We start from the raw sequence: 27,617 nt of genomic DNA, 5'->3' as shown, positions 1-27,617 counted from the left end.
TATCTTTACGATCATCATTATTCTTGTGTTCTTTTGTTCTTCTATATTATCTTTTCTTGTGTTTATACTTGTATGTATCCGATCAAGCGAACATTTAGATATTCTTAAGATGCTATAAAAGGAAGCCCTTTTTGGTAGTTTTACACATATAATCAATTTTTTTTGCCAAACACTAAAAATGACTTATCAGCTTATAGCGTTTTGACACCTGATAAACTTAGCCAAAAGCACTTTTAAATAAGCTTTGCCAAGCACCCTCTTAGTATAACTCCTTGTTGATGTTCGATATAATGTATGAGAGAGAGAGAGAGAGAGAGAGAGGAAGTTTGAAAAAAAGTTTATAATGAATTTACACAACTTGTTCTATTATGTCATATTATTACCAAATGCTACACAAACAATCCGTCATATTCCACTATAATCACTATTCCTTGGTAATATTGCAGGAAACCACTATGGCAATGACTTGTTATTTTGTGCGGGTAACCGGTTGACTAAGTAGGAAGTTAAAATTGAGAAAGAACATTCTCGCGAGCGTACAAAGAACAATCTTATCAATTAAATGAGTCGCTTTAGTTAAATCCATTTCTTGCAAATGTTACAAATCAATATCAATCTTTGTAGTATTTTCTCCTACACGTTATATCATCATAAGCTCTCGCCAACTGTAAGTTTGTTGTATCATAGCTCTTTCAATGCATCCATGTCAATTTTATCACTTAAATCATTGGAATTTAGTCCCATTTCACTTCCGAGTTTGTTTTGACAAATGGGTAATCGTAATTTGACATTGATTCACTCTTATAGTTGAGGTGGTAGTGATGCATTCGATCGAACACCTGGTGGGCAAGTTTCACCTTTAAGTAGTGATGGTGAATTGGATGAAAAAGATGGTGATTCTGGTTCTGCTGTAGACAAACAACCTAAAGGATGTGTTCTAACTTCCATTGTTGGTGAAAACTCGTAAAATATTATCATAGATTGTAACCCTAAAAACCCATAAAATAGTAACATGGAGAGGCCTCTTGACGAAGTTGGTGTTCAATTGACTACACCATTGGTGATGGAGGTTTTAGGGAGTCTTAGATATCAGGAGAATTTAGCTTTTAGGTTTTTCACATGGGCTGGAAATCAAGAAAACTATAGTCATGAACCTCAGGCATATAATAAGATGATCGATATCCTATCAAATACAAAATACAAGGCAAAATAGTATCGTATAGCTTGTGATCTTCTAGATTACATGAAGAGAAACAACAAAACTCGTATCCCTATTGAAGCAGTATGCAGATAAGCATTTGTGGAAGAACCCCTTTCTAAACTTTCATACTAGACAATAAAGTTACTCCAAAACATGCTACATGCATATTTATAAAACATTATCTTACATTGATAAAGTGATTACAAAAGATGGATACAAACCGACTATGTTTTAATATTTTACATAACTACCTAGGATATTGTAAATTTATACAAACATGATCCCTAAATACAAAAGTAATATTACAGCTATTCTAAACCTTTCAACAGTATATGACTACACTGGTTACTTATCTCCTGCAAAATTTGTTAAACATTGAGAGGGTAAGTGGTGACGCTTAGTGAGTTCAATAATAGATACAATATAACGTTATGCCATATATATACTTCAATATGCCAGAAGCAAAGAGGAACAAGGAACAACAAATGCATAATGCGAAAAGCTTTCCATATCAATCAATGAGACGTAATAATTTCCATACTTGATATACAATCAATAAAGTTTCAGCACAAATGGCACAGGAAATACTCAGGAATATCATTTTGCTAGAATACTTAGGCTTTCAGCCTTATCTTAGCATACTACCGAAGCCAAAGTGATGCCTATGTCATACACTTCATGGTCAACGGTTCATACCAATACCCAAGTGATGCTTATGTCATACACTTCAAGTCAAAGGTACAACCTTGCTATAAAAATAGCGGAAATAATAACTCGAGATGATAATCATGGAAAAGCACATAGCACATATAACACATAACATACAATTGTTCCTATATATTAAACTCACCTTGAAATAATCGGGGGTCAAAATAATAATTTGTGCAGCATTCCAGCTCTAAATATGACTTTATTCGTTGAAAACCGGGAGATTTATTGAAAACCGGGCTCTGCGAAGGTAGAGCTTCAAAACCGAAAATATAAATTTTTCGGGCTTCTCGGGAACTTCGGGGCGTGTTTCGGGCATTGGAATTAATCCCGGGGCTTCGGGGGATGTCGAGATAGTAAAAATATGGAAAAGGGGGTCAAAAATGGCAAAATCCCATTTTTACCCGGGAGGGTTCGCGAGTCTCCTATTTATAGGAGGGAAGATCCGAAGGTCGGCCGAGAAGGGACACGCGGCAGCGAGGGGTTCGGATACGGGGCAGAAGCAGCGAAGGCCAGCGAGGCTCAGATGCAGCAGCTGGCGCGCTTCGGATGCGAGGAGTCATCGGCTTCGGACGCGAGGAGTCATCGGCTTCAGACTCGTCATCGGCTGGGTCTTCGGCTCGGACAGATGAAAGCTTCTTAGTGGAATGAGCTTCGGTCCAATGGGGAAAGAGGGTGACGACTTCGGACCAATCAGAGGGTGCCATGCGAGGCTGCGGTCCAATCAGAAGACGCCACATGGATCGAACACTATTCATGCGAAAATTATCGAAAAATGTGCCTAATCTTGTAAAATCCATAAATTTCTCATACGGGCTCCGTTTTTGACGTTCTTTATATGCACGCGTAGAGAAAATTATGCTCTACAACCTTCGTTTAGACTTCGTCGGAAAATTTTGACTTTATTTTTATATTATTATTTTTAACAGACCGGGACTGGTAAATCCATTAAAAATTCACAACTTCTTCATCCGACGTCCGTTTTCGTCAGACTTTTTACCGTTGTACTACTAATGACGAGACATTAGATTCTCATTTAGGTTGTGTCGGCTAAAAATGACTCGATCTAAAATTCGAGTTTTTAGCTGTCTACTGCTAAGCTGAAACTTAGAAAAATCATAACTTCTTCATACGAAGTCAGATTTTGGCGTTCTTTTTATCAAAATTCTCGGTTTAAGGAATACTACGACTTTCATTTAGATCACTAAGGCTAAAAAGTAGTTTATCAAAAACTCACTTTTTACGTCATTCAGCACCGTGCCGGTTTTATCGCGGATCTTCGATTGGTCACAACTTCTTCGTTATAACTCGGATTTCGACGAGGTTTTCGCCTACATGTTTCTAACGAGATTATCTACAACTTTTAATAATAAAATTTTACTTATTTAAAATTTTATATTTTCGCTAAATTTCACTATTTAACTTTTGATTGGAATCTCATAAGACTTCCAATATTTTATGAGTGATTCTAAACATAGTTTTACTTTATTTCTAGTAAAAACTATCTGTTAGAACTCAATACTCAATTTCTCATAATATTTCATAATATTATTAACTTTTTAATTTACATAACACGATTTCAAAACGTGTATGTTACAATTTGACTCATCTTAATAAGTTTGCAAAGAAGAAAAAGGTCGAGCTCAAAAAACTCCAACCAGAAATTGATACATTCAACGTGTTAATAGATGCTTTTTGCAAGTCTTGTTTAGTTGAAGATGTCGAATCCATGTTCATGAGGATAAAGAACAAAGTCAAGCCCAAAGCTAGAACATATAACATCTTGTTTTCTGGTTGGTGTAGAGTGAGAAACCGTAAAGGAAGTATGCAAATACTTGATGAAATTATCCAAATGGGGCATACCCCATAAAATTTCACCTACAACTCTGCCATTGATACATTTTGTAAATCATGAATGATCCAAGAAGCTTATGAACTTTTGGAGTTCATGTCTTCACCTACTGCTAAAACATATGCAATCATGGTTGTTGCATTTGCACGTGAAAATAAAATGGATGAATGTTTTAAACTTGTTGATGACATGGCATCTAATGGATGCCTCCATGATGTTTCAACATATAGAGAAATGATTAAAGGGATGTACTTAGCTGGAAAAGTTGATTCTTCTTATAAATTTTTGGAAGATATGAAAAAAAAATGCTAGCCTCCTGACATTGTTACATACAACTGTTTTCTCAAGGTTCTTTATAATCATAAAGATAGTAAAGAAGAATGTAATCTTTTCAAGAAAATTATAGAAGTGGGTTGTGTGCCAAGTGTTCTAACATATAACTGATGGGTTTTGAGCATTACAACAATCCTATGGTGCACATGAAACCCTATTTGCTTTGGATCTAGGTTTTTCTCAAGTTATACATGCATATTAATTTTCCAAGTAAAACCCTAATCTAGCATACAAGAAAACGAAATACAATCATATTAGGGTTAGAAGAATACCTTTCTTGTTAATAACTTGATCTTGACCTTCAAGAACGTAGTGCCTCAAGCGTTGCACCTCTAATGGAGTCACAAACACCACTTAGCAAAAGATGAACTAGAGAGAGAGGTGGAGGCAACAAGATTTCGGTCAAGGTTTCTTCTTAGGGATCCAGTGACCGATTTTATGAGCCTTGGGGTTCCTTTTATAGTTGAGGCTACTAGGGTTTTCATGAAATACCCCTTTTCATAGTTAACATTATTACTCCAAACATGCTACATGCATATTCATAAAAATATTTTACATATATGGTTTTATTACAAAAGACTGGATACAAACCGACTAACGAGTTTTTACAAAGTTTTATATATATTACATAACTTCCCAGGAATTTATACACTAAATACAAAAACTATAATATTATCTATTCTACATCTTCTACCAATACATGACTATAATGGATGCTTATCACCTGCAATAGTTTAAACATTGAGAGGAATAATCGGGTGACGCTTAGTGAGTTTAATAACAGTTACAATATAACGTTGTGCCATATATATATATATATATATATATATATATATATATATATATATATATATATATATATATCAATATGACAGAAGCAAAGAGGGACAAAGAACAACAAAGGCATATGTGAATCATGTGACAATCTTTCCATATCAACAAATGATCTGATTCAAAGATTTACAATCAATGATACATAACAATTTCAACTTGATATACATCAATAAGACTTCAGCCCAAGTGGCATAGAAAATACAATTTCAGATTATCATTTGGCTAGCAATTTACAGGCTTCCAGCCCTTTTTAGCCTTCTGCCAAAGCCAAAGTGATGCTTACTCATTCACTTCATGGTCAAAGGCTACATACCAGTACCCAAGTGAAGCTTAGTCATTCACTTCGTGGTCAAAGGTATAGCTCATTATCATAATAACACGGGAAAACACATTGCACATATAACACATAACATACAATTGTCCCTATATTGAACTCACCGTGAAATAACCGAATGATAAAATGATAATTTGGGCAACACTTCGCCTCTAAAAATGACTTTCTTTGACGAAACCGGGGATTTTAGTTGAAAACCGGGCTTGCGCGGGCAGAGTTTCAACTTGAAAAGATTATTTTCTCGGGTCTTTGGGGCGTCGGGACTTGCTTCGGGTGTCGGGGATGATTCCTAGGCTTCGGGGGGGGGGGGGGGGGGGGGAGGGGGGGTGTTAGGGAAATTTTAGAGAGTTTAGAGGGTGTAAATGTGTGAATTTTGTAACCTTAAATCAGACATCCTCGCATCCTATTTATAGGGGACCGAAGCACCTAATTACGTTGGGCGTAATTCCTCGGTACGCGGGGCGTACTGCCTCGCACATCTCTTCATTGGGCGTACGAAGTGGATGAGATCAGACGCGTCAAGGCTACGACACGTGGCACTCATGCGAAGGAGTAGGGAGGGTGACGGGCTCCGGAGCACTTACACGAGTACGCTGGGGGTACTCCTTCGGACCAACCTCGAAGTTTGTGCCCAAAACTTCAAAAATTCGTATCTTTCGCATACGAGCTCCGTTTTTGTCGTTCTTTATATGCACGCGTAGGTTAAATTATGCTCTACAACTTTCATTTAGACTCCGTCGGCTAATTTGTTCATTTTTATTATTATATTTTTAACGGGCCGGGACAGGAAAAGTCTGTTAAAAATTCATAACTTCTTCATCCTACGTCCGTTTTCGTCTGTCTTTTTACCGTTGTACTACTATTGACGAGATCTTCGATTCTCGTTTAGGTTGTGTCAGCTAAAAATCACTCGATCTTTATTTCGAGTTTCGAGTTGTGTACTACTATGCCGATTCTTAGAAAAATCATAACTTCCTCATACGAAGTCAGATTTGGACGTTCTTTTTATGAAAATTGTCGGTTTAACGAATACTACGACTTTCATTTAGGTCACTTAAGCTAAAAAATATTTTATTGTAAACTCACTTTTTACGTCATATGGCGTCGTGCCGGTTCTGTCGCGAAACTTCAATAAGTTATAACTTCTTCGTTATAAGTCAGATTTCAATGAAGTTTTCGCCTAAACGTTTCTAATGAGATAATGTACAACTTTCAATAGTATTATTTTTACTTATTTCCAACTTAAATTTTACATTTTCGTTAATTTTAATATTTGACTTTTGATTGGAATCTCATAAGACTTCCAATACTTTTCGAATGATTCTAAACATAGTTTTATTTCAATATCATAAAACTACCTTGTTAGAACTCAACACTCAAAATCATATATTATTTAATAATATTCATTTTTAAACAAAACACGATAACTGAACGTGTATGTTACAAAAAATCATTATCACCTTTTGGGAGTGATAAGATCGGGCATGAGTCAAAAGATCTTTTAGAGTTGAGAAAGCTTTTTCTTGGGCTTCATCCCATTCGAAATTTACTTCCTTTCGTGTAAGACTTGTGAGAGGTACAGCTATGCGTGAAAAATCTTTAATGAATCTCCGGTAATATCCCGCAAGACCCAAGAAACTGCGAATTTCAGAAGCATTACGGGGCGCTTCCCAATTCTGAATGGCTTCAATTTTGGTAGGATCTACTGATATACCGTCACCAGAAATCACATGGCCGAGAAATTGAATTTGACGAAGCCAAAATTCACATTTGGAGAATTTAGCATATAGTTTCTCCTTTCAAAGAAGTTCTAATATTTCATGAATATGAATGGCATGATCAGATTTAGACTTGGAATAAATTAGAATACCATCATTGAATACGATGACAGATTTATCGAGCATTGGATGGCATACCCGATTCATCATATCCATGAATACGACAGGAGAATTTGTCAAACCGAATGGCATGACAAGGAATTCATAATGCCCATATCGAGTACGAAAAGTAGTCTTCGATACATCCTGCTCGTGTACTTTCAACTAATAATAGCCAGATCTCAAATCAATCTTCGAGAAATAGCTAACACCCTGAAGTTGATCAAATAAATTGTCAATGCGAGGTAGTGGGTACTTTTTCTTGATAGTTACCTTATTTAGCTCATGGTAATCAATACATATTCGCATCGAATCGTCCTTCTTCTTGACAAACAATATTGGAGCACCCCAAGGAGAGGTACTCGGTCGAATAAAGCCTTTGTCAAGTAATTTCTGCAGTTAGATCATCATTTCCTTCATCTCAGCTGGCGCAAGACGATAAGGAGTCTTTGAAATTGGAGCAGCACCAGGTACAAGATCAATTCGAAATTCTACTTGCCTATCCGGAGGAAGTCCAGGCAAATCATCGGGGAAAACATCAGGATACTCATTAACAACAGGAACGCCATTTACAGTTTTCTTCTCCTCTTTTGAGATATCAACGGTGTAAGCTAGATAAATAGAACATCCCTTCGATATGAATTTACGAGCTTTTAGGAAAGAGATTATTGTAAAAAATTTAAGTCTTTGTTCACCGTAGACATAAATAGGATTCCCCCTTCTATAGGAATGCATACTATCTTCTCATAACACAAGAGTTTTGCGCGGTTCTTTGACAACCAATCCATGCCGAGAATAATATCAAAGTTGGGCAAGGAGATAGGAATTAGGTTAGCAAGAAAATTATAACCTTCAATTTATATGACACAATCTCTATAGACTTTATCAGCAAGTAATGATATGCTTCCTGCTGTGTCTACATGAAATGGTTGAGCGAGTGCATAGCAAGCAATTTGAAAAGAATGCGCAAATTCATGAGACACAAAAGAATCTGATGCACCATAATCAAATAAGATGTGAGTAGGTCTAGAGTTTACGAGAAATGTACCAGTCACAACGTTTCTAAGTCAGATTTCAATAAAGTTTTCGCCTAAACGTTTCTAATGAGATAATGTACAACTTTCAATAGTATTCTTTTTACTTATTTCCAACTTAAATTTTACATTTTCGTTAATTTTAATATTTGACTTTTGATTGGAATCTCATAAGACTTCCAATACTTTTCGAATGATTCTAAACATAGTTTTATTTCAATATCATAAAACTACCTTGTTAGAACTCAACACTCAAAAATCATATATTATTTAATAATATTCATTTTTAAACAAAACACGATAACTGAACGTGTATGTTACAAATACCTCCTCCTTTTGAGGATTTCGTCCCCGAAATTACAACGATTTAAACAAATGTGGATATTTCGCTCTTATCTCATTCTTAACTTCTCAAGTATAATTTGGGCCTCGATGGTGTTTCCACTTGACAAGCACCAACTCTACTTCTTTATTGCGCAATTCGGTCGTTCTTTCGTTTACGATCTCTTCAGACTCTTCTACATATCTTAATTTATTACCCGGTTTCACCTCGGATAACGGAACTGTTTCATCGTATATGCTCAAACATTTATGCAGATAACTCACATGAAACACATCATGAATACCTGCCAGATCTTCAGGCAATTCCAAGCGGTATGCTTGCTTACCAATTCTATGGATGATTTTGAAAGGACCAACAAATCTAGGATTTAGTTTTTTTTCCTTTCTTCCCAAATCGCATAATGCCTTTCCATGGGGATACCTTCAACATTACGAAATCACCCACTTGGAATTCTATGGGTCGTCTCCTCTTTTCTGCATAGGACTTCTGTCGATCCTAGGCCGCTTTCATTCTTACACGTACAATTTGAATCTTGTCAGTGGTGTCTTGAATCATTTCAGGGCCTCCAAGGATTTTCTGTCCTACATCACGCCAACATAATGGAGTACGGCAAATACGTCCATATAGGGCTTCATATGGTGGCATTTTGATTGAAGTGTGGTAACTGTTATTATATGAAAATTCGACAAGAGGTAAGTACTCATCCCAGTTACCACCGAACTCCAAGACGCATGCACGAAGCATATCTTCTACTGTTTGGATTGTTCTCTCCGTCTGACCATCTGTCTGGGGATGATAAGCTGTGCTGAGAGCGATCCGAGATCCTAATTCACGTTGCATACTAGCCCAAAAATGAGAAGTGAAGCGAGTATCACGATCAGAAATAATCTTTAGTGGCACGCCATGTCTCGCAATAATTTCATCTAAGTATACTTGTGCATATTTCTCCATTGGAGCTGTTTCACGCATGGCAAGAAAATGTGCACTTTTATTTAGTCGGTCGACAATTACCCAAATGCTATCTTTCTGTCTCCCAGTCTTCGGCAATTTGGTAATAAAATCCATGGACAGGTCCTCCCATTTCCACATAGGGAAATTAATACCTTCTGGACTACCATGTGGCTTTTGGTGTTCTGCTTTGACTTGTAAACATACTAAGCATTCCTGCACGTATCTTCCAATGTCTCTCTTCAATCCAGGCCACCAATAATCAGATCGTACATCATAGTAAGTTTTACTTGTACCAGGATGTATTGACAACTTAGACTTATGGGCTTCATCTAAAATCTTCGTCTTAATCCACCAATCTTTGGAATCCATAGTCGATTCTTAAATATTTTCAGTCCACGTGGATCATCAAGTAAAATATCAGCATAATGTACCATCCCTTCCTTCTTCACATTTTCTGGCTTTAAGGCTTCTACTTGCCATTTTTCTAGTTCATCTAGAATAGTGAACCTTACGGTAGTGTGGGTAATAGCATAACACACACTATTATGATAAACCTTTCTGCTAAGTGCATCGGCAACTACATTGGTCTTTCCAGGATGATACAGGATTTCACAATCATAGTCTTTGATCAGCTCCATGGCTCGTTGTTGTCTCATATTCAAAGTTTGTTGACTGAATATATACTTGAGACTTTTATGATCAGTAAACAATTAGCATTTTGTACCAAAAAGATAATGCCTCCAAAGTTTTAGGGCAAATACTACAGCAGCGAGTTCAAGGTCATGGGTGGGATAATTCTTTTCATACTCTTTCAGATGTCTTGAGGCATAGGCTATTACTCTACCACGCTGAATCAACACACAACCGAGTCCCAACCTTGAAGCATCGCTATACACGGAAAAATCATTATCACCTTTTGGGAGTGATAAGATCGGGCATGAGTCAAAAGATCTTTTAGAGTTGAGAAAGCTTTTTCTTGGGCTTCATCCCATTCGAAATTTACTTCCTTTCGTGTAAGACTTGTGAGAGGTACAGCTATGCGTGAAAAATCTTTAATGAATCTCCGGTAATATCCCGCAAGACCCAAGAAACTGCGAATTTCAGAAGCATTACGGGGCGCTTCCCAATTCTGAATGGCTTCAATTTTGGTAGGATCTACTGATATACCGTCACCAGAAATCACATGGCCGAGAAATTGAATTTGACGAAGCCAAAATTCACATTTGGAGAATTTAGCATATAGTTTCTCCTTTCAAAGAAGTTCTAATATTTCATGAATATGAATGGCATGATCAGATTTAGACTTGGAATAAATTAGAATACCATCATTGAATACGATGACAGATTTATCGAGCATTGGATGGCATACCCGATTCATCATATCCATGAATACGACAGGAGAATTTGTCAAACCGAATGGCATGACAAGGAATTCATAATGCCCATATCGAGTACGAAAAGTAGTCTTCGATACATCCTGCTCGTGTACTTTCAACTAATAATAGCCAGATCTCAAATCAATCTTCGAGAAATAGCTAACACCCTGAAGTTGATCAAATAAATTGTCAATGCGAGGTAGTGGGTACTTTTTCTTGATAGTTACCTTATTTAGCTCATGGTAATCAATACATATTCGCATCGAATCGTCCTTCTTCTTGACAAACAATATTGGAGCACCCCAAGGAGAGGTACTCGGTCGAATAAAGCCTTTGTCAAGTAATTTCTGCAGTTAGATCATCATTTCCTTCATCTCAGCTGGCGCAAGACGATAAGGAGTCTTTGAAATTGGAGCAGCACCAGGTACAAGATCAATTCGAAATTCTACTTGCCTATCCGGAGGAAGTCCAGGCAAATCATCGGGGAAAACATCAGGATACTCATTAACAACAGGAACGCCATTTACAGTTTTCTTCTCCTCTTTTGAGATATCAACGGTGTAAGCTAGATAAATAGAACATCCCTTCGATATGAATTTACGAGCTTTTAGGAAAGAGATTATTGTAAAAAATTTAAGTCTTTGTTCACCGTAGACATAAATAGGATTCCCCCTTCTATAGGAATGCATACTATCTTCTCATAACACAAGAGTTTTGCGCGGTTCTTTGACAACCAATCCATGCCGAGAATAATATCAAAGTTGGGCAAGGAGATAGGAATTAGGTTAGCAAGAAAATTATAACCTTCAATTTATATGACACAATCTCTATAGACTTTATCAGCAAGTAATGATATGCTTCCTGCTGTGTCTACATGAAATGGTTGAGCGAGTGCATAGCAAGCAATTTGAAAAGAATGCGCAAATTCATGAGACACAAAAGAATCTGATGCACCATAATCAAATAAGATGTGAGTAGGTCTAGAGTTTACGAGAAATGTACCAGTCACAACGTTTCTAAGTCAGATTTCAATAAAGTTTTCGCCTAAACGTTTCTAATGAGATAATGTACAACTTTCAATAGTATTCTTTTTACTTATTTCCAACTTAAATTTTACATTTTCGTTAATTTTAATATTTGACTTTTGATTGGAATCTCATAAGACTTCCAATACTTTTCGAATGATTCTAAACATAGTTTTATTTCAATATCATAAAACTACCTTGTTAGAACTCAACACTCAAAAATCATATATTATTTAATAATATTCATTTTTAAACAAAACACGATAACTGAACGTGTATGTTACAAATACCTCCTCCTTTTGAGGATTTCGTCCCCGAAATTACAACGATTTAAACAAATGTGGATATTTCGCTCTTATCTCATTCTTAACTTCTCAAGTATAATTTGGGCCTCGATGGTGTTTCCACTTGACAAGCACCAACTCTACTTCTTTATTGCGCAATTCGGTCGTTCTTTCGTTTACGATCTCTTCAGACTCTTCTACATATCTTAATTTATTACCCGGTTTCACCTCGGATAACGGAACTGTTTCATCGTATATGCTCAAACATTTATGCAGATAACTCACATGAAACACATCATGAATACCTGCCAGATCTTCAGGCAATTCCAAGCGGTATGCTTGCTTACCAATTCTATGGATGATTTTGAAAGGACCAACAAATCTAGGATTTAGTTTTTTTTCCTTTCTTCCCAAATCGCATAATGCCTTTCCATGGGGATACCTTCAACATTACGAAATCACCCACTTGGAATTCTATGGGTCGTCTCCTCTTTTCTGCATAGGACTTCTGTCGATCCTAGGCCGCTTTCATTCTTACACGTACAATTTGAATCTTGTCAGTGGTGTCTTGAATCATTTCAGGGCCTCCAAGGATTTTCTGTCCTACATCACGCCAACATAATGGAGTACGGCAAATACGTCCATATAGGGCTTCATATGGTGGCATTTTGATTGAAGTGTGGTAACTGTTATTATATGAAAATTCGACAAGAGGTAAGTACTCATCCCAGTTACCACCGAACTCCAAGACGCATGCACGAAGCATATCTTCTACTGTTTGGATTGTTCTCTCCGTCTGACCATCTGTCTGGGGATGATAAGCTGTGCTGAGAGCGATCCGAGATCCTAATTCACGTTGCATACTAGCCCAAAAATGAGAAGTGAAGCGAGTATCACGATCAGAAATAATCTTTAGTGGCACGCCATGTCTCGCAATAATTTCATCTAAGTATACTTGTGCATATTTCTCCATTGGAGCTGTTTCACGCATGGCAAGAAAATGTGCACTTTTATTTAGTCGGTCGACAATTACCCAAATGCTATCTTTCTGTCTCCCAGTCTTCGGCAATTTGGTAATAAAATCCATGGACAGGTCCTCCCATTTCCACATAGGGAAATTAATACCTTCTGGACTACCATGTGGCTTTTGGTGTTCTGCTTTGACTTGTAAACATACTAAGCATTCCTGCACGTATCTTCCAATGTCTCTCTTCAATCCAGGCCACCAATAATCAGATCGTACATCATAGTAAGTTTTACTTGTACCAGGATGTATTGACAACTTAGACTTATGGGCTTCATCTAAAATCTTCGTCTTAATCCACCAATCTTTGGAATCCATAGTCGATTCTTAAATATTTTCAGTCCACGTGGATCATCAAGTAAAATATCAGCATAATGTACCATCCCTTCCTTCTTCACATTTTCTGGCTTTAAGGCTTCTACTTGCCATTTTTCTAGTTCATCTAGAATAGTGAACCTTACGGTAGTGTGGGTAATAGCATAACACACACTATTATGATAAACCTTTCTGCTAAGTGCATCGGCAACTACATTGGTCTTTCCAGGATGATACAGGATTTCACAATCATAGTCTTTGATCAGCTCCATGGCTCGTTGTTGTCTCATATTCAAAGTTTGTTGACTGAATATATACTTGAGACTTTTATGATCAGTAAACAATTAGCATTTTGTACCAAAAAGATAATGCCTCCAAAGTTTTAGGGCAAATACTACAGCAGCGAGTTCAAGGTCATGGGTGGGATAATTCTTTTCATACTCTTTCAGATGTCTTGAGGCATAGGCTATTACTCTACCACGCTGAATCAACACACAACCGAGTCCCAACCTTGAAGCATCGCTATACACGGAAAAATCATTATCACCTTTTGGGAGTGATAAGATCGGGCATGAGTCAAAAGATCTTTTAGAGTTGAGAAAGCTTTTTCTTGGGCTTCATCCCATTCGAAATTTACTTCCTTTCGTGTAAGACTTGTGAGAGGTACAGCTATGCGTGAAAAATCTTTAATGAATCTCCGGTAATATCCCGCAAGACCCAAGAAACTACGAATTTCAGAAGCATTACGGGGCGCTTCCCAATTCTGAATGGCTTCAATTTTGGTAGGATCTACTGATATACCGTCACCAGAAATCACATGGCCGAGAAATTGAATTTGACGAAGCCAAAATTCACATTTGGAGAATTTAGCATATAGTTTCTCCTTTCAAAGAAGTTCTAATATTTCATGAATATGAATGGCATGATCAGATTTAGACTTGGAATAAATTAGAATACCATCATTGAATACGATGACAGATTTATCGAGCATTGGATGGCATACCCGATTCATCATATCCATGAATACGACAGGAGAATTTGTCAAACCGAATGGCATGACAAGGAATTCATAATGCCCATATCGAGTACGAAAAGTAGTCTTCGATACATCCTGCTCGTGTACTTTCAACTAATAATAGCCAGATCTCAAATCAATCTTCGAGAAATAGCTAACACCCTGAAGTTGATCAAATAAATTGTCAATGCGAGGTAGTGGGTACTTTTTCTTGATAGTTACCTTATTTAGCTCATGGTAATCAATACATATTCGCATCGAATCGTCCTTCTTCTTGACAAACAATATTGGAGCACCCCAAGGAGAGGTACTCGGTCGAATAAAGCCTTTGTCAAGTAATTTCTGCAGTTAGATCATCATTTCCTTCATCTCAGCTGGCGCAAGACGATAAGGAGTCTTTGAAATTGGAGCAGCACCAGGTACAAGATTAATAGGATTCCCCCTTCAATAGGAATGCATACTATCTTCTCATAACACAAGAGTTTTGCGCGGTTCTTTGACAACCAATCCATGCCGAGAATAATATCAAAGTTGGGCAAGGAGATAGGAATTAGGTTAGCAAGAAAATTATAACCTTCAATTTATATGACACAATCTCTATAGACTTTATCAGCAAGTAATGATATGCTTCCTGCTGTGTCTACATGAAATGGTTGAGCGAGTGCATAGCAAGCAATTTGAAAAGAATGCACAAATTCATGAGACACAAAAGAATCTGATGCACCATAATCAAATAAGATGTGAGTAGGTCTAGAGTTTACGAGAAATGTACCAGTCACAACGGTCGGGTCTTCACGTGCCTTCTCCGTGGTAATTTGGAATGCACGGCCTTTAGCTTTTGGTACCTCCTTCTTTTTAGTTGGAGTGCTCTTTGGTTGTTGGACGGAAGCTTGACTCCCCGCCATTTGACTAGTAAGAGTAGGGCAGAAACGCTTCATGTGGCCAGCAACACCACAAGCAAAGCATGTAACATTCTTCATCGGGCAAACGGACTTCATGTGGCCTACTTCTCTACATCCATAACAGACCATTGATCCTTTTTCTAACCTGCATTCCCCCGGATGATTCTTTCCACAGTTTCGACACGATGGCGATTGAAGAGAAAAAGATTGTGATCTACCGCGGCCACGAGGGGTATTATGAGATTTCACTTGTTTACCGGGATCCGTTCGAATAGATTGAGCTGGTGGAATAGAGGAAACAGGAACCAGTTCGATCAATACGTGGATGCTTCGGAACCGAAAGAGTGGCACCACGTATTTCTAAGTCATGCTCACGCTTTCGAGCATACGCAACAACTTTTTTCAAATGACAAAACATCCCGATTAGCCACGAAATCGCGGATCTCATACCGTAGTCCATCCAAGAATACTGAATTTTATCGTCTTCAGTTGGAATATACTTTGCAGCAAACTGTGCTTTTTGATTGAATTGAGTTTCATAATCAATCACAGTCATTCCTCCCTGTTTAAGCTCGAGGAATTCTTTCTCCAATCTTCTCCTCATGTCTCGAGGACAATACTCTCCTAGCAAGCGAGTTTTAAACATTTCCCAAGATAAATTCTCTTGGTCATACTCGTTGAGAGCTTCGAATGTTGCTTCCCGTCAAACTAAGGCTTCTCCGATGAGCATTGCAGAAGCATAATTAGCCTTGTCTTCATTAACCACATGAGAGATACGGAATACTTTTTTTGTGTTCTGGATCTATGTAAGAACAACAATGGGATTAAGAACACCTGAAAACTCCGTAGCACCATTACTTTTGAAAGTTTTGAATGAAGGACGTCTCGCCTCCCCTTTTGAATATTCTCCGGTGACTTTCTCTTTACCTTAATCACTATCCTTTTTGTGTTCTTCGAGAGTCTGCCGAATAACACAAGTAAGTTTATCCACGAGTCGCTCCTCACGAGGGGATACTAGAGTATTTACTTCATCAGGTTTAGGATCTCCACCCACTTCTGGTGTATGGCTGCCCACCTGTTCAGCCATTATTCTGAAAATTTAGAGTAACATAGTATTTTAGAATATTAGGATTTATTATTATCTAATATTTTACTTAAGGTTTTCCTATGGTTTGTATCCATATACTCACAATGAATCTGTTCATATATTGAACTTCCGACAGTTTAAGTCTAAATACCAATCTGTGGTATTTAGTTCACTTAAACTACTGCTCTGATACTATAACTGAAAGACCCCTTTTTCATAGTTAACATTATTACTCCAAACATGCTACATGCATATTCATAAAAATATTTTACATATATGGTTTTATTACAAAAGACTGGATACAAACCGACTAACGAGTTTTTACAAAGTTTTATATATATTACATAACTTCCCAGGAATTTATACACTAAATACAAAAGCTATAATATTATCTATTCTACATCTTCTACCAATACATGACTATATTAGATGCTTATCACCTGCAATAGTTTAAACATTGAGAGGAATAAGCGGGTGACGCTTAGTGAGTTCAATAACAGTTACAATGTAACATTATGCCGTATATATATCAATATGACAGAAGCAAAGAGGGACAAAGAACAACAAAGGCATATGTAAATCATGTGACAAGCTTTCCATATCAACAAATGATCTGATTCAAAGATTTACAATCAATGAGACATAACAATTTCAACTTGATATACATCAATAAGACTTCAGCCCAAGTGGCATAAAAAATACAATTTCAGATTATCATTTGGCTAGCAATTTACAGGCTTTCATCCCTGCTTAGCCTTCTGCCAATGCCAAAGTGATGCTTACTCATTCACTTCATGGTCAAAGGCTACATACCAGTACCCAAGTGATGCTTAGTCATTCACTTCGTGGTCAAAGGTATAGCTCATTATCATAATAACACGGGAAAGCACATTACACATATAACACATAACATACAATTGTCCCTATATTGAACTCACCGTGAAATAACCGAATGATAAAATGATAATTTGGGCAGCACTTCGCCTCTAAAAACGACTTTCTTTGACGAAACCGAGGATTTTAGTTCAAAACTGGGCCTTGCGCGGGCAGAGTTTCAACGTGAAAATATTATTTTCTCGGGTCTTCGGTGCGTCGGGACTTGCTTCGGGTGTCGGGGATGATTCCTAGGTTTCGGGGGGTGTTAGGGAAATTTTAGAGAGTTTAAAGGGTGTAAATGTGTGAATTTTGTAACCTTAAATCGGGCAGCCTCGCATCCTATTTATAGGGGACCGAAGCACCTAATTACGCTGGGCGTAATTCCTCGGTACGCGGGGCGTACTGCCTCACACATCTCTTCGCTGGGCGTACGAAGTGTATGAGATCAGACGCGTCAAGGCTACGACACGTGGCACTCATGCGAAGGAGTAGGGAGGGTGACGGGCTCCGGAGCACTTACACGAGTACGCTGGGCGTACTCCTTCGGACCAGCCTCGAAGTTTGTGCCCAAAACTTCAAAAATTCGTATCTTTCGCATACGAGCTCCGTTTTTGTCGTTCTTTATATGCACGCGTAGGTGAAATTATGCTATACAACTTTCGTTTAGACTATGTCGGCTAATTTTAACTTCATTTTTTATATTATATTTTTAACGGGCCGGGACAGAAAAAGTCCGTTAAAAATTCATAACTTCTTCATCCTACGTCCGTTTTCATCTGTCTTTTTACCGTTGTACTACTATTGACGATATGTTCGATTCTCGTTTAGGTTGTGTCAGCTGAAAATCACTCGATCTTTATTTCGAGTTTCGGGTTGTGTACTGCTATGCCGATTCTTAGAAAAATCATAACTTCCTCATACGAAGTCAGATTTGGACGTTATTTTTATGAAAATTCTCGGTTTAACGAATACTACGACTTTCATTTAGGTCACTTAAGTTAAAAAATATTTTATCGTAAACTCACTTTTTATGTCATATGGCGTCGTGCCGGTTCTATCGCGAAACTTCAATAAGTTATAACTTCTTCGTTATAAGTCGGATTTCAATGAAGTTTTCGCCTAAACGTTTCTAATGAGATAATCTACAACTTCCAATAATATTATTTTTACTTATTTCCAACTTAAATTTTACATTTTCATTAATTTCAATATTTGACTTTTGATTGGAATCTCATAAGACTTCCAATACTTCCCGAATGATTCTAAACATAGTTTATTCATTTTTAAACAAAACACGATAACTGAACGTGTATGTTAATTTCAACTGGAAACCCTAATTTCCTTGATTAGGCCCTAAGCAATCCCCGTCATGTCATACACAACAACACGTTTTATAACACCAAGTTACTGATGTGTTTACGCATTATCAATGCACAACCAACTTGTAAACAACAACTCATATATCTCGGTTTTAAGATTATACGATATTATCGTCTCACAATCACTCGTGATCAATTCCATGAAGTGATTTATATGAGCGTGGGTTTAATCCAATACTCAAATCTTATTTTAGAAGTACTCATGAACGTTGCATCAAACCTTTGCTATGTCTAAGCACTTAGACAATCTACAATCTGATTCATGACACTCTAACCTCATAACTTACTTCCAAAGTATGATCGACTGTGGATAATTTGAACAATCTAATTATTCAGGAAGTAAAACATGCAAAAGTGAAACAATAATAAAAAATCGACACAAGATAGTAAACAATACTTATATATAAATCCCATTATATAATCACCAATTGCCAATTACATTTATCTATTACAAGTTTCGAAACATCTATCTAATCACAAAAACTAATATCGTCCTTCAGACCAATGCTCCTCGCATGCTGTAACCTGTAAGTGCTTAACCCTGCTCAGACCCTTTGTGAGGGGATCTGTTGGATTCTCTTCTGGCGATACCCTCTTGACTACGAGGAGTCCCTCTTCTACCCGATGTCTGATGATGTGTTATTTTATGTCGATGTGTATGTATCTACCATGATCCCTTGGTTCCTTGGTTAAGGCAACCGCTCCTTTGTTATCACAGAAAATCTCCATAGGCTCCTTTATGGCTGGTACAACTCCAAGGTCTCCAATGAAGTTCTTCAACCATATCGCCTCCTTTGACGCTTCCATCACTGCTATGTACTCTGATTCGCACGTTGAATCAGCCACGGTCTCCTGCTTGGAACTTTTCCAAGTAACTGCTCCTCTATTTAGGGTAAAATACCCAGCCTGACTGAGAGCGAAAGTTATCTCTGTCAGTCTGAAAGTTGGCGTCACTATACCCTATCACTCTCAAGTCATCACTCCCACCAAGTGTAAGGACCTAGTCCTTCGCAGGTACTTAAGAATGTTCTTAACTGCTGTCTAGTGAGCTCTACCCGGGTTTCCTTGATATCGGCTAACCATGCTCAACGCAAAAGCCACATTAGGGCGAGTACATGTCATAGTGTACATGATCGAGCCAACGGCGGGAGCATATGGTACTCGACTCATTTCCTCTATCTCAGCATCGGTACTCGGACTCTAAGTCTTGCTCAGCTTGGTATTGCTTTGGATTTGCAGTTCCCCTTTCTTGGAATTCTCCATGCCAAAACATTTTAGTACCTTGTCCAAGTAAGTACTTTGACTAATTCCTATTAGTCTCCTACTTCTATTTCTCAAAATCCTTATTCCCATAATATAAGCAGCTTCACCTAGATCCTTCATAGAGAAACACTTCCCAAGCCAAGTCTTAACCTCCTGCAAAGTTGGGATGTCATTTCCTATGAGTAGTATGTCATCAACATACAAAACTAGAAACCTAACTATACTCCCACTAGCCTTCACATACACACAGTACTCATCCTCGCTTCTCGAAAATCCAAACTCTTTGACTTTTTCATCGAAACAAAGATTCCATCTACGAGACGCTTGCTTTAATCCATAGATGGATTTCTCAAGCTTGCACACTCTATTAGGATATTTAGCATCCACAAAACCCTCTGGCTAACATATGTAAACATCTTCAGCCAGTTTCCCGTTAAGGAAGGCAGTTTTGACATCCATCTGCCAAATTTCATAATAATGAAACGCAACGATAGCTAACATAACCCTAATATACTTGATCTTGGCCACTGGTGATAAGGTCTCATCATAGTCAACCCCCGGGGTTTGAGTAAAGCCATTCGCAACCAGTTGAGCCTTGAACGTATTCACTTTCCCATCCATGTCGATCTTCTTCTTGAAGATCCACTTGCACTCGACCGTCTTACGACCTGGTACATTGTCAACCAAGTTCCAAACTTGATTGTCATACATGAACTGAATCTCGATGTCCATTGCCTCCTTCCATTTTGCAGACTCCGGGCCCGCCATGGCTTCCTTGTAGTTGTTAGGTTCATCCAAATTTATCAGTGTACTATCACTGATAAACGTATCACCTTCAGCAGTTATATGGAAACCAGACAACACAGGTGGAACACTAACTCTACTGGAACGTCTCAGAGGTAAGTACTCACCAACAGGTTCAACAGGAGTCTACTCCTCAGGTTGAGTGCTAGTGTTAGAGGTTCCTTCATCGCTTGACTCTTGAAGCTCTTCAAGATCAATTTGCCTCCCACTGTCCTCTTGGCATATGAGTTCTCTCTTGCGGAAAACCCCTCTCCTTGCTACGAAGACCACGTTGTCACTAGGTCTGTAGAAAAGATATCCAAAAGATTTCTGCGGGTAGCCGATGAAAATACATCGCTCACTACGAGGTTCAAGCTTGTCATGAGTTTATCGTCTTACGAAGACTTCGCAACCCCAAACCTTTATATGTGCCAACGAGGGAACCTTCCCTGTCCACATCTCGTGAGGTGTTTTGGCAACCTTCATAGTTGGGACTAGATTAAGAATATGGGCGGTAGTCTCTAAGGCATACCCCCAGAATGAGATAGGTAACGAAGCTCGACTCATCATGGAACGAACCATGTCCAACAAGGTTCGATTGCGCCTCTCAGCCACACCATTAAGTTGTGGTGTCCTAGGTGGCGTCAAATGTGAAACAATTCCACATTCCTTAAGATAGTCGTGGAACTCGATACTAAGATACTCACCACCCCTATCGGATCTGGGCATCTTTATCTTCCTGTCCAATTGATTCTCCACTTCTTTCTTAAACTCTTTGAACTTTTCAAAGGTTTCCGACTTGGGCTTGATTAAGTAGATATATCCATATCTGCTATAATCGTCGGTAAAGTCACATAGAAGTGGTTAACATCCCTTGTAGTGGATCTGAAGGGCCCACACACATTTGTGTGTATGAGATCCAACAATCCCTCACCTCTTTCACAAGTACCAGTGAAAGGTGATTTAGTCATCTTTCCAAGTAAACAAGATTCGCACGTGTCATCTGACTTTAGGTCAAATGACTCCAAGACTCTATCCTTTTGGAGTTGGGCTATGCGTTTCTTGTTGACATGTCCAAGAGGACAATGCCACAAGTATGCCTTGTCTAAACCATTAGACAAATCGATATGCAACACATTATTTCCTAAGTTGTCTACAACCATCACAGTTTCATATACACCATTACAAGGCAATGCTTCAAAATATAAAGTACCATTATAGAAAGCATTAATAGAACCAACTTCATTATTAAATGAAAATCTAAAACCTTGTATGTAGAAACCATGAAAAAAATAATATTCCTCGTCGTCTCTGACGAGCAGCAACAATCATTTAATTCTAATCCTAACCCACTACTAAGCACTAAAGAGTAAATCCCGATCTTGGTGACAGGCGACGATTTCTTATTCCCCATTATCAGGTTCATCTTCCCATGCTCCACATCCCTACTTCTTCTTAACCCCTGCAAATCATAACAAATGTGAAAACCACATCATGTATCAAGGACCCAAGAACTAGCATGTGATGAGTTATTAGATTGAATAGTATAAATACATGCGAATGAGGGCTTTATCTTCCCATCCTTGATGTCCTGCAAGTATTTCGGGCATCTTAGTTTCCAATGCCCCTTGTCGTGACAGTAGAAGCACGTTGCTTCTTTAGGATCGGATGAGGGAGTTGCAGAACCAGTTTTACCTTTTGATCCATTTGAAGAAGATCCTTCATGAGACTTTCCCTTGTGGTTCTTGGAGGGAGCTTTCCTCTTTTTCCCTTTTACATGTCCTATAGCAAGGACCGGGGCAGCAGCAGTAGGGGTGGACTCGACAGCTTTGCCTTTAAGTCCATTTTCAGCAGTTCTCAACAAACATTGAAGCTTGCTCAAGGTGACTTCCCCCTTGTTCATATGATAATTCATCTTGAACTGATCATAGAGTGGGGGATAATATCAATCGCCAACTCTTCGTCAAAGTTGACATTCAACTTGAGCAAACGATCCACATACCTTTGCATCCTTTGCAAGTGGCTCGTGATGGACTCTCCATCTTTCATCTTTGTTGTTATCAATGAGGCGCCAAGCTCGTACATTTCCTGACGCGCGCTTTGATGGTACTTTTCCATCAAATCTTGGCACATATCGTAAGGTCAGTAGTCCTCGTAGAACCGCTGCAGCTCAGGAGTCATAGTGGCTACCATGATACACAACACCTTTGTCGCATCCTTTTTGTGAGCCCTATACTCAGCTATTTGTTCAGCAATAGCTTTGGTTTCATCTATCTCTTTGAGTTCTTTGTCGATGACGTATTATTTTTCCTCGTATCGCAGGGCCATTCGAATGTTGCAAATCCAATCATTGAAATTGGACCCATCAAAAGTGACCCTCCTACAAATGTTCAAAAGAGAAAAGGAGCTTGAGGAATTGGAGTTCGAGCCAGAAGCGTTGTTTGAGCCAGACATCTGAAAAAGAAAGGAACAAAGTTTTTTGATTAGATAAAGAATCCTTAATATAACACCCAAATGAAATATTAAGGCTAGGACCCAACACAATAATTCACAATTCGGAAGAGGGATGCCGTAATCTAATTGCAAATTATTTGAAGGTAGGTAAATGATGATTTACCAATTCCACCACGAAAAACGAAAAGAAAAATTAGGTTTTAAATGAAATGAAATTCCTAGATTCTTTTGAGATTCATTGAACTTTTCAATGGCATGTTTAATCTCGATTATGCCTTCAAATTTGTGACTGGGATACCGAGAATCACAAACAATGTGTGAATAACCATGCAAATAAGCTTGGCACTCTCGATGTCATTTACCACCTAATCAATGTGCTGATTAACCACACACACTCCATTGATATATGGTAATTCTCGAGCTACCCTTTACCACACTTGTTAGTCTAAGTTAGTGTGTCGGTTAACCATATACGTTCCACTAACGACTTGACAAGGTGCAAAGTGCAATTTCATGGACTAGCATCATTTTCACATTTTCCTAAAGTAACTAAGATTGAGAATTTATAAAAAACATTTAGTTACTTTATAATATTCATTATACTTATTAATGAGGAATTAATGTCCTATCCTACCCGTTCGGCTAACGACCCTCCACTAGTCAAGAGTATGGTGGGTAAGAGTGGATACCCAATGGCGGTCATTTTACAGGCCACTTCCTTAAACACCCTTTATAGACCAACTTCGTGAATGAGGCCTACTAACGGTAAGAATGACTCATCTTATACGTATATATACATATTAATCTTTTAATATTATAATAGTATAAGGGTTGTATTTTAAACCTTTAAAACACTAGGGTTTTAGAATTTAATATTTCAAAATTAAAACTTTTAATTAAATTTTAAATTCCAAAACTTGAGGGCAAATTTTAAAACTTTTCAAAACTTCTAGATCAAATTTTAAATAATTAAACTAATCACATAATTTTGAACATTATCTTAAAATTTGACCATTATCTTCCAATTAGATGAGGATATTCATTACCATATCAGAAAATTCGAATTTGAACAGTTAAAACAATTTAAGGTAATGATCATTATCTAATTTAAAGTTTTAATCCGAAAAATCTGCCATCTGACGAACCAACTCGTCGAGTCAGGGCATGGACTCGTCGAGTTCAGCAGTCAGTGACCAAAAAATGATTTTGTTTAGCTTTGAACAAATTACAATTGCATCATATATAACAGAAAAACACCCTAAGATCTGATACCACTGATGAGTTTTGAGCATTACAACATTCCTATGGTGCACATGCAACCCTATTTGCTTTGGATCTAGGTTTTTCTCAAGTTATACATGCATATTAATTTTCCAAAGCAAAACCCTAATCTAGCATACAAGTGAACAAAATCTAATCATATTAGGGTTAGAAGAATACCTTTCTTGTTGATAACTTGATCTTGACCTTCAAGAGCTTAGTGCCTCAAGCGTTGCACATCTAATGGAGTCACAAACACCACTTAGCAAAAGATGAACAAAAGAGAGAGGTGGATGCTACAAGATTTCGGCCAGGGTTTCTTCTTAGGGATCCAGTGACCGATTTCACGAGCCTTGGGGTTCCTTTTATAGTTGAGGCTAATAGGTTTTTCAACTGGAAACCCTAATTCCCTTACTTAGGTCCTAAGCAATCCACAGACCCCCACATGATAGGCCTTGGACGGAAACTCTATGGGCTTCCCATAGATTTTCGTCCACCTCTTATCAATAGGATCCATTAGCCCAAACTACAACTATCACTGATTTACATAATCAGTCCCCGTTCTTTTAATCAGTTTCTTTTGATTACTAAAGTAGTTCCAAATTAATTTCTGATCAATACTAATTAAATAATATGATTTCTCAATTAATATATTATTCTTATAATATATTAATAAATCATTAATTAACCTCTTTCTCCAAAACTCATCCTATCAAATTGCTATGGTGAAGGCAACCCAAAAGGATCATGTTACTATCAGATCAAGTACATCCCAATTATAGTTATGGGCTTAGACACCTAACCCAACAATAACATGCTAATTATGATGTTTTTCAAGATTAGTGATCCAATTTGGGCGTTTGAGATATGGGATGAGATGGATATTCGTGATATTGATTCTTACTGTGTAATGATTGAAGGGATTTTTGGGCGTGATATAATAGAGTATGCTTGTGGTCTTTTGGAATAAGTTTTGAATAAAGATATGAAATTGCCTTATCAAAAGTTTGATTCTTTCTTGATGTAACTTTCAAGAATTGGTGATCTACGTGGTATTCATAGATTGTCTCAACACATGAGAAAGTTTTATAATCCTTCTATGGCTCGTAGATTTGCGTTAAGTCAAAAAAGGAAGAGTGTTAGTTTAAGAGGGAAATGAGTTGATATTTGGGTATGCATTTGCATAATTTAAAGTTTAAACAAACTAGTTTCTCAAATTCCTATATATAATAGTGTTTGTAGTTTATTTGGAAATCAAGAATTTGTGTAGTTGAATGGTTTTTTCTTAGGTGCAATATGTGTTATCAACTAAATTTAATGGAGATGATGAGAAGCTTCACGTTGTTGTTAAGTTGCATATAAGATTTTCAACTTATATGAGATTCTGACTGTCACTAATGTAAACGGTTAAGATATGTGTATTTCATTTCATGGAATAAGGTTTGGTTAATGATTGGTGTCGATTAATCACATATAAATTATTTCATAATTTACGTTATTAGTTTATATTTTCCATTTTATAGATTTAGTTGCATTACAAAAACTCACCAATATAAATTTGGCTTAATACAATATGGAATAGGCTAATAAGAACGACACAAAATATGAAGCATAAGACGATAATAGTATGAAAGTTAAGATTATTGTTACAATAATAGTAAATGACATTGGTTTTCTTATTGATTTATGATATAGTTGGATTGAATTTAATAAAATTAGAGAGGAGGGGAATCAACAAAGTAACAGAACTAGTCATTACATCAACATCAAATTTTACATATAATATAATATACACTTTGGTTCAAACTTCAAATTGTATGTTAATTATTATAACAAGGATTAAAGCAACTTTCAGGTAACAAAATACAAGTGCCATGATCCTTATTTTTTTAAATTAAGTTATACTATTTAAAAGAAGCTAAACCCATCAACATGGAGTGAATTCCATTGCTTCATTAATGAAATGAAGATGAGATCCTTTAAGATTTATGGAATATGAAGGTGACACTGTTCCCAGATTCATGAATAGTCAACAAAGATTTGTCTCAATTTGAAGCCACACTATTATTTTTCTTTTTTCCACACCTTTGATTGGATTACGCTGGTTCGTTTAGCAAAAAATGATACAATTGTTAGTTGATAAAAAAAATATGGTTATTAGTTGCTCAATAAGATGATAAATGTGAAATTTCACTCACCATTCAGATGAATAACATACAAATGAAAGGCTAAAAAAGAAACAAGTGCCAAGTTTATATTTTGATATGCAATAATCATATCATATCTATGCTATACCACCCAATTCCAAAGAAGAAACATTAGAATAAGTTTTTGGCCATGGTGGTGTGGTTTTCTTTGTTTCTTGATCTGTTATCAAGCTTCACAAACATTTTGAGGTCTTTATATGGAAGACTTTCAATATTCTTCCTTCTAAGCTCACTCATTGCAGGTTTTTTTGCCCAGGGGGTGCCACAACCACTCTGGATATTCATAATCTGCAAGTATTTTAGGGTTAGTCCTCTCCTTGAGAAATCAAAAACTTTTTGATAAGTTTTTAAACTTGGTTTTTGAGAAATCAAGTATCATCTTATATTTTCTTCCTACGAATTCTCCTATTCAGTAGATCAAGACAAATGTAAAAATAAAAAAAATGAGATTCAGAGAGAGTATTAACTATGAATAGGAGGCTAACTAGTAAGAAAAAGTTGGATTATATATATTTTTTCTTCATTTTTAGAGGTTTTTTAAAAAAGTTTCAAAATGTTTTTTTTACAACTTATGTTTTTTTAAATATTTTTATTTATATTTTCTATAACATCCAAACCTTTTAAACTTTTTTTACTTATATTTTTCAACTTTTCTAGGTTGTATTTTTTTTAATAAGGGGTGTAAATTAGTTTAAAAAATTTATTGAAAATGTTTCAAAAAAAAGGTTATAAAAAGTTTAAAACTAGTGTAAATTAAGTTTAAAAAGGGTTAAAAATGTTTAAAAGTGTTGTATAAAAAGTTTAAGAAAAAAAAGTCAGAAAGTTGAAAGTTGAAAGTTGAATGTTATCATTTTTATTTGTTTTGAAGTTTTTAAGCTTTTAAAAAAAGAAAACTGCAAA

At 37.0% G+C, this 27,617-nt stretch overlaps 1 pseudogene; it reads left to right on the top strand.

Moving 5' to 3' along the window:
* The first annotated feature begins 1,007 nt into the window (after window positions 1-1,007).
* LOC145162236 (pentatricopeptide repeat-containing protein At1g73400, mitochondrial-like) lies at window positions 1,008-25,669 on the top strand (annotated as a pseudogene).
* Window positions 25,670-27,617: the final 1,948 nt, after the last annotated feature.

The sequence above is a fragment of the Lactuca virosa genome, chromosome 3 (assembly GCF_052849685.1).
Source record: "Lactuca virosa cultivar CGN04683 chromosome 3, Lactuca_virosa_CGN04683_v6, whole genome shotgun sequence".
Lineage (NCBI taxonomy): Eukaryota > Viridiplantae > Streptophyta > Magnoliopsida > Asterales > Asteraceae > Lactuca > Lactuca virosa.
Note: the sequence above shows the minus strand (reverse complement) of the source record. Positions and strands in the feature narration are given on the sequence as shown.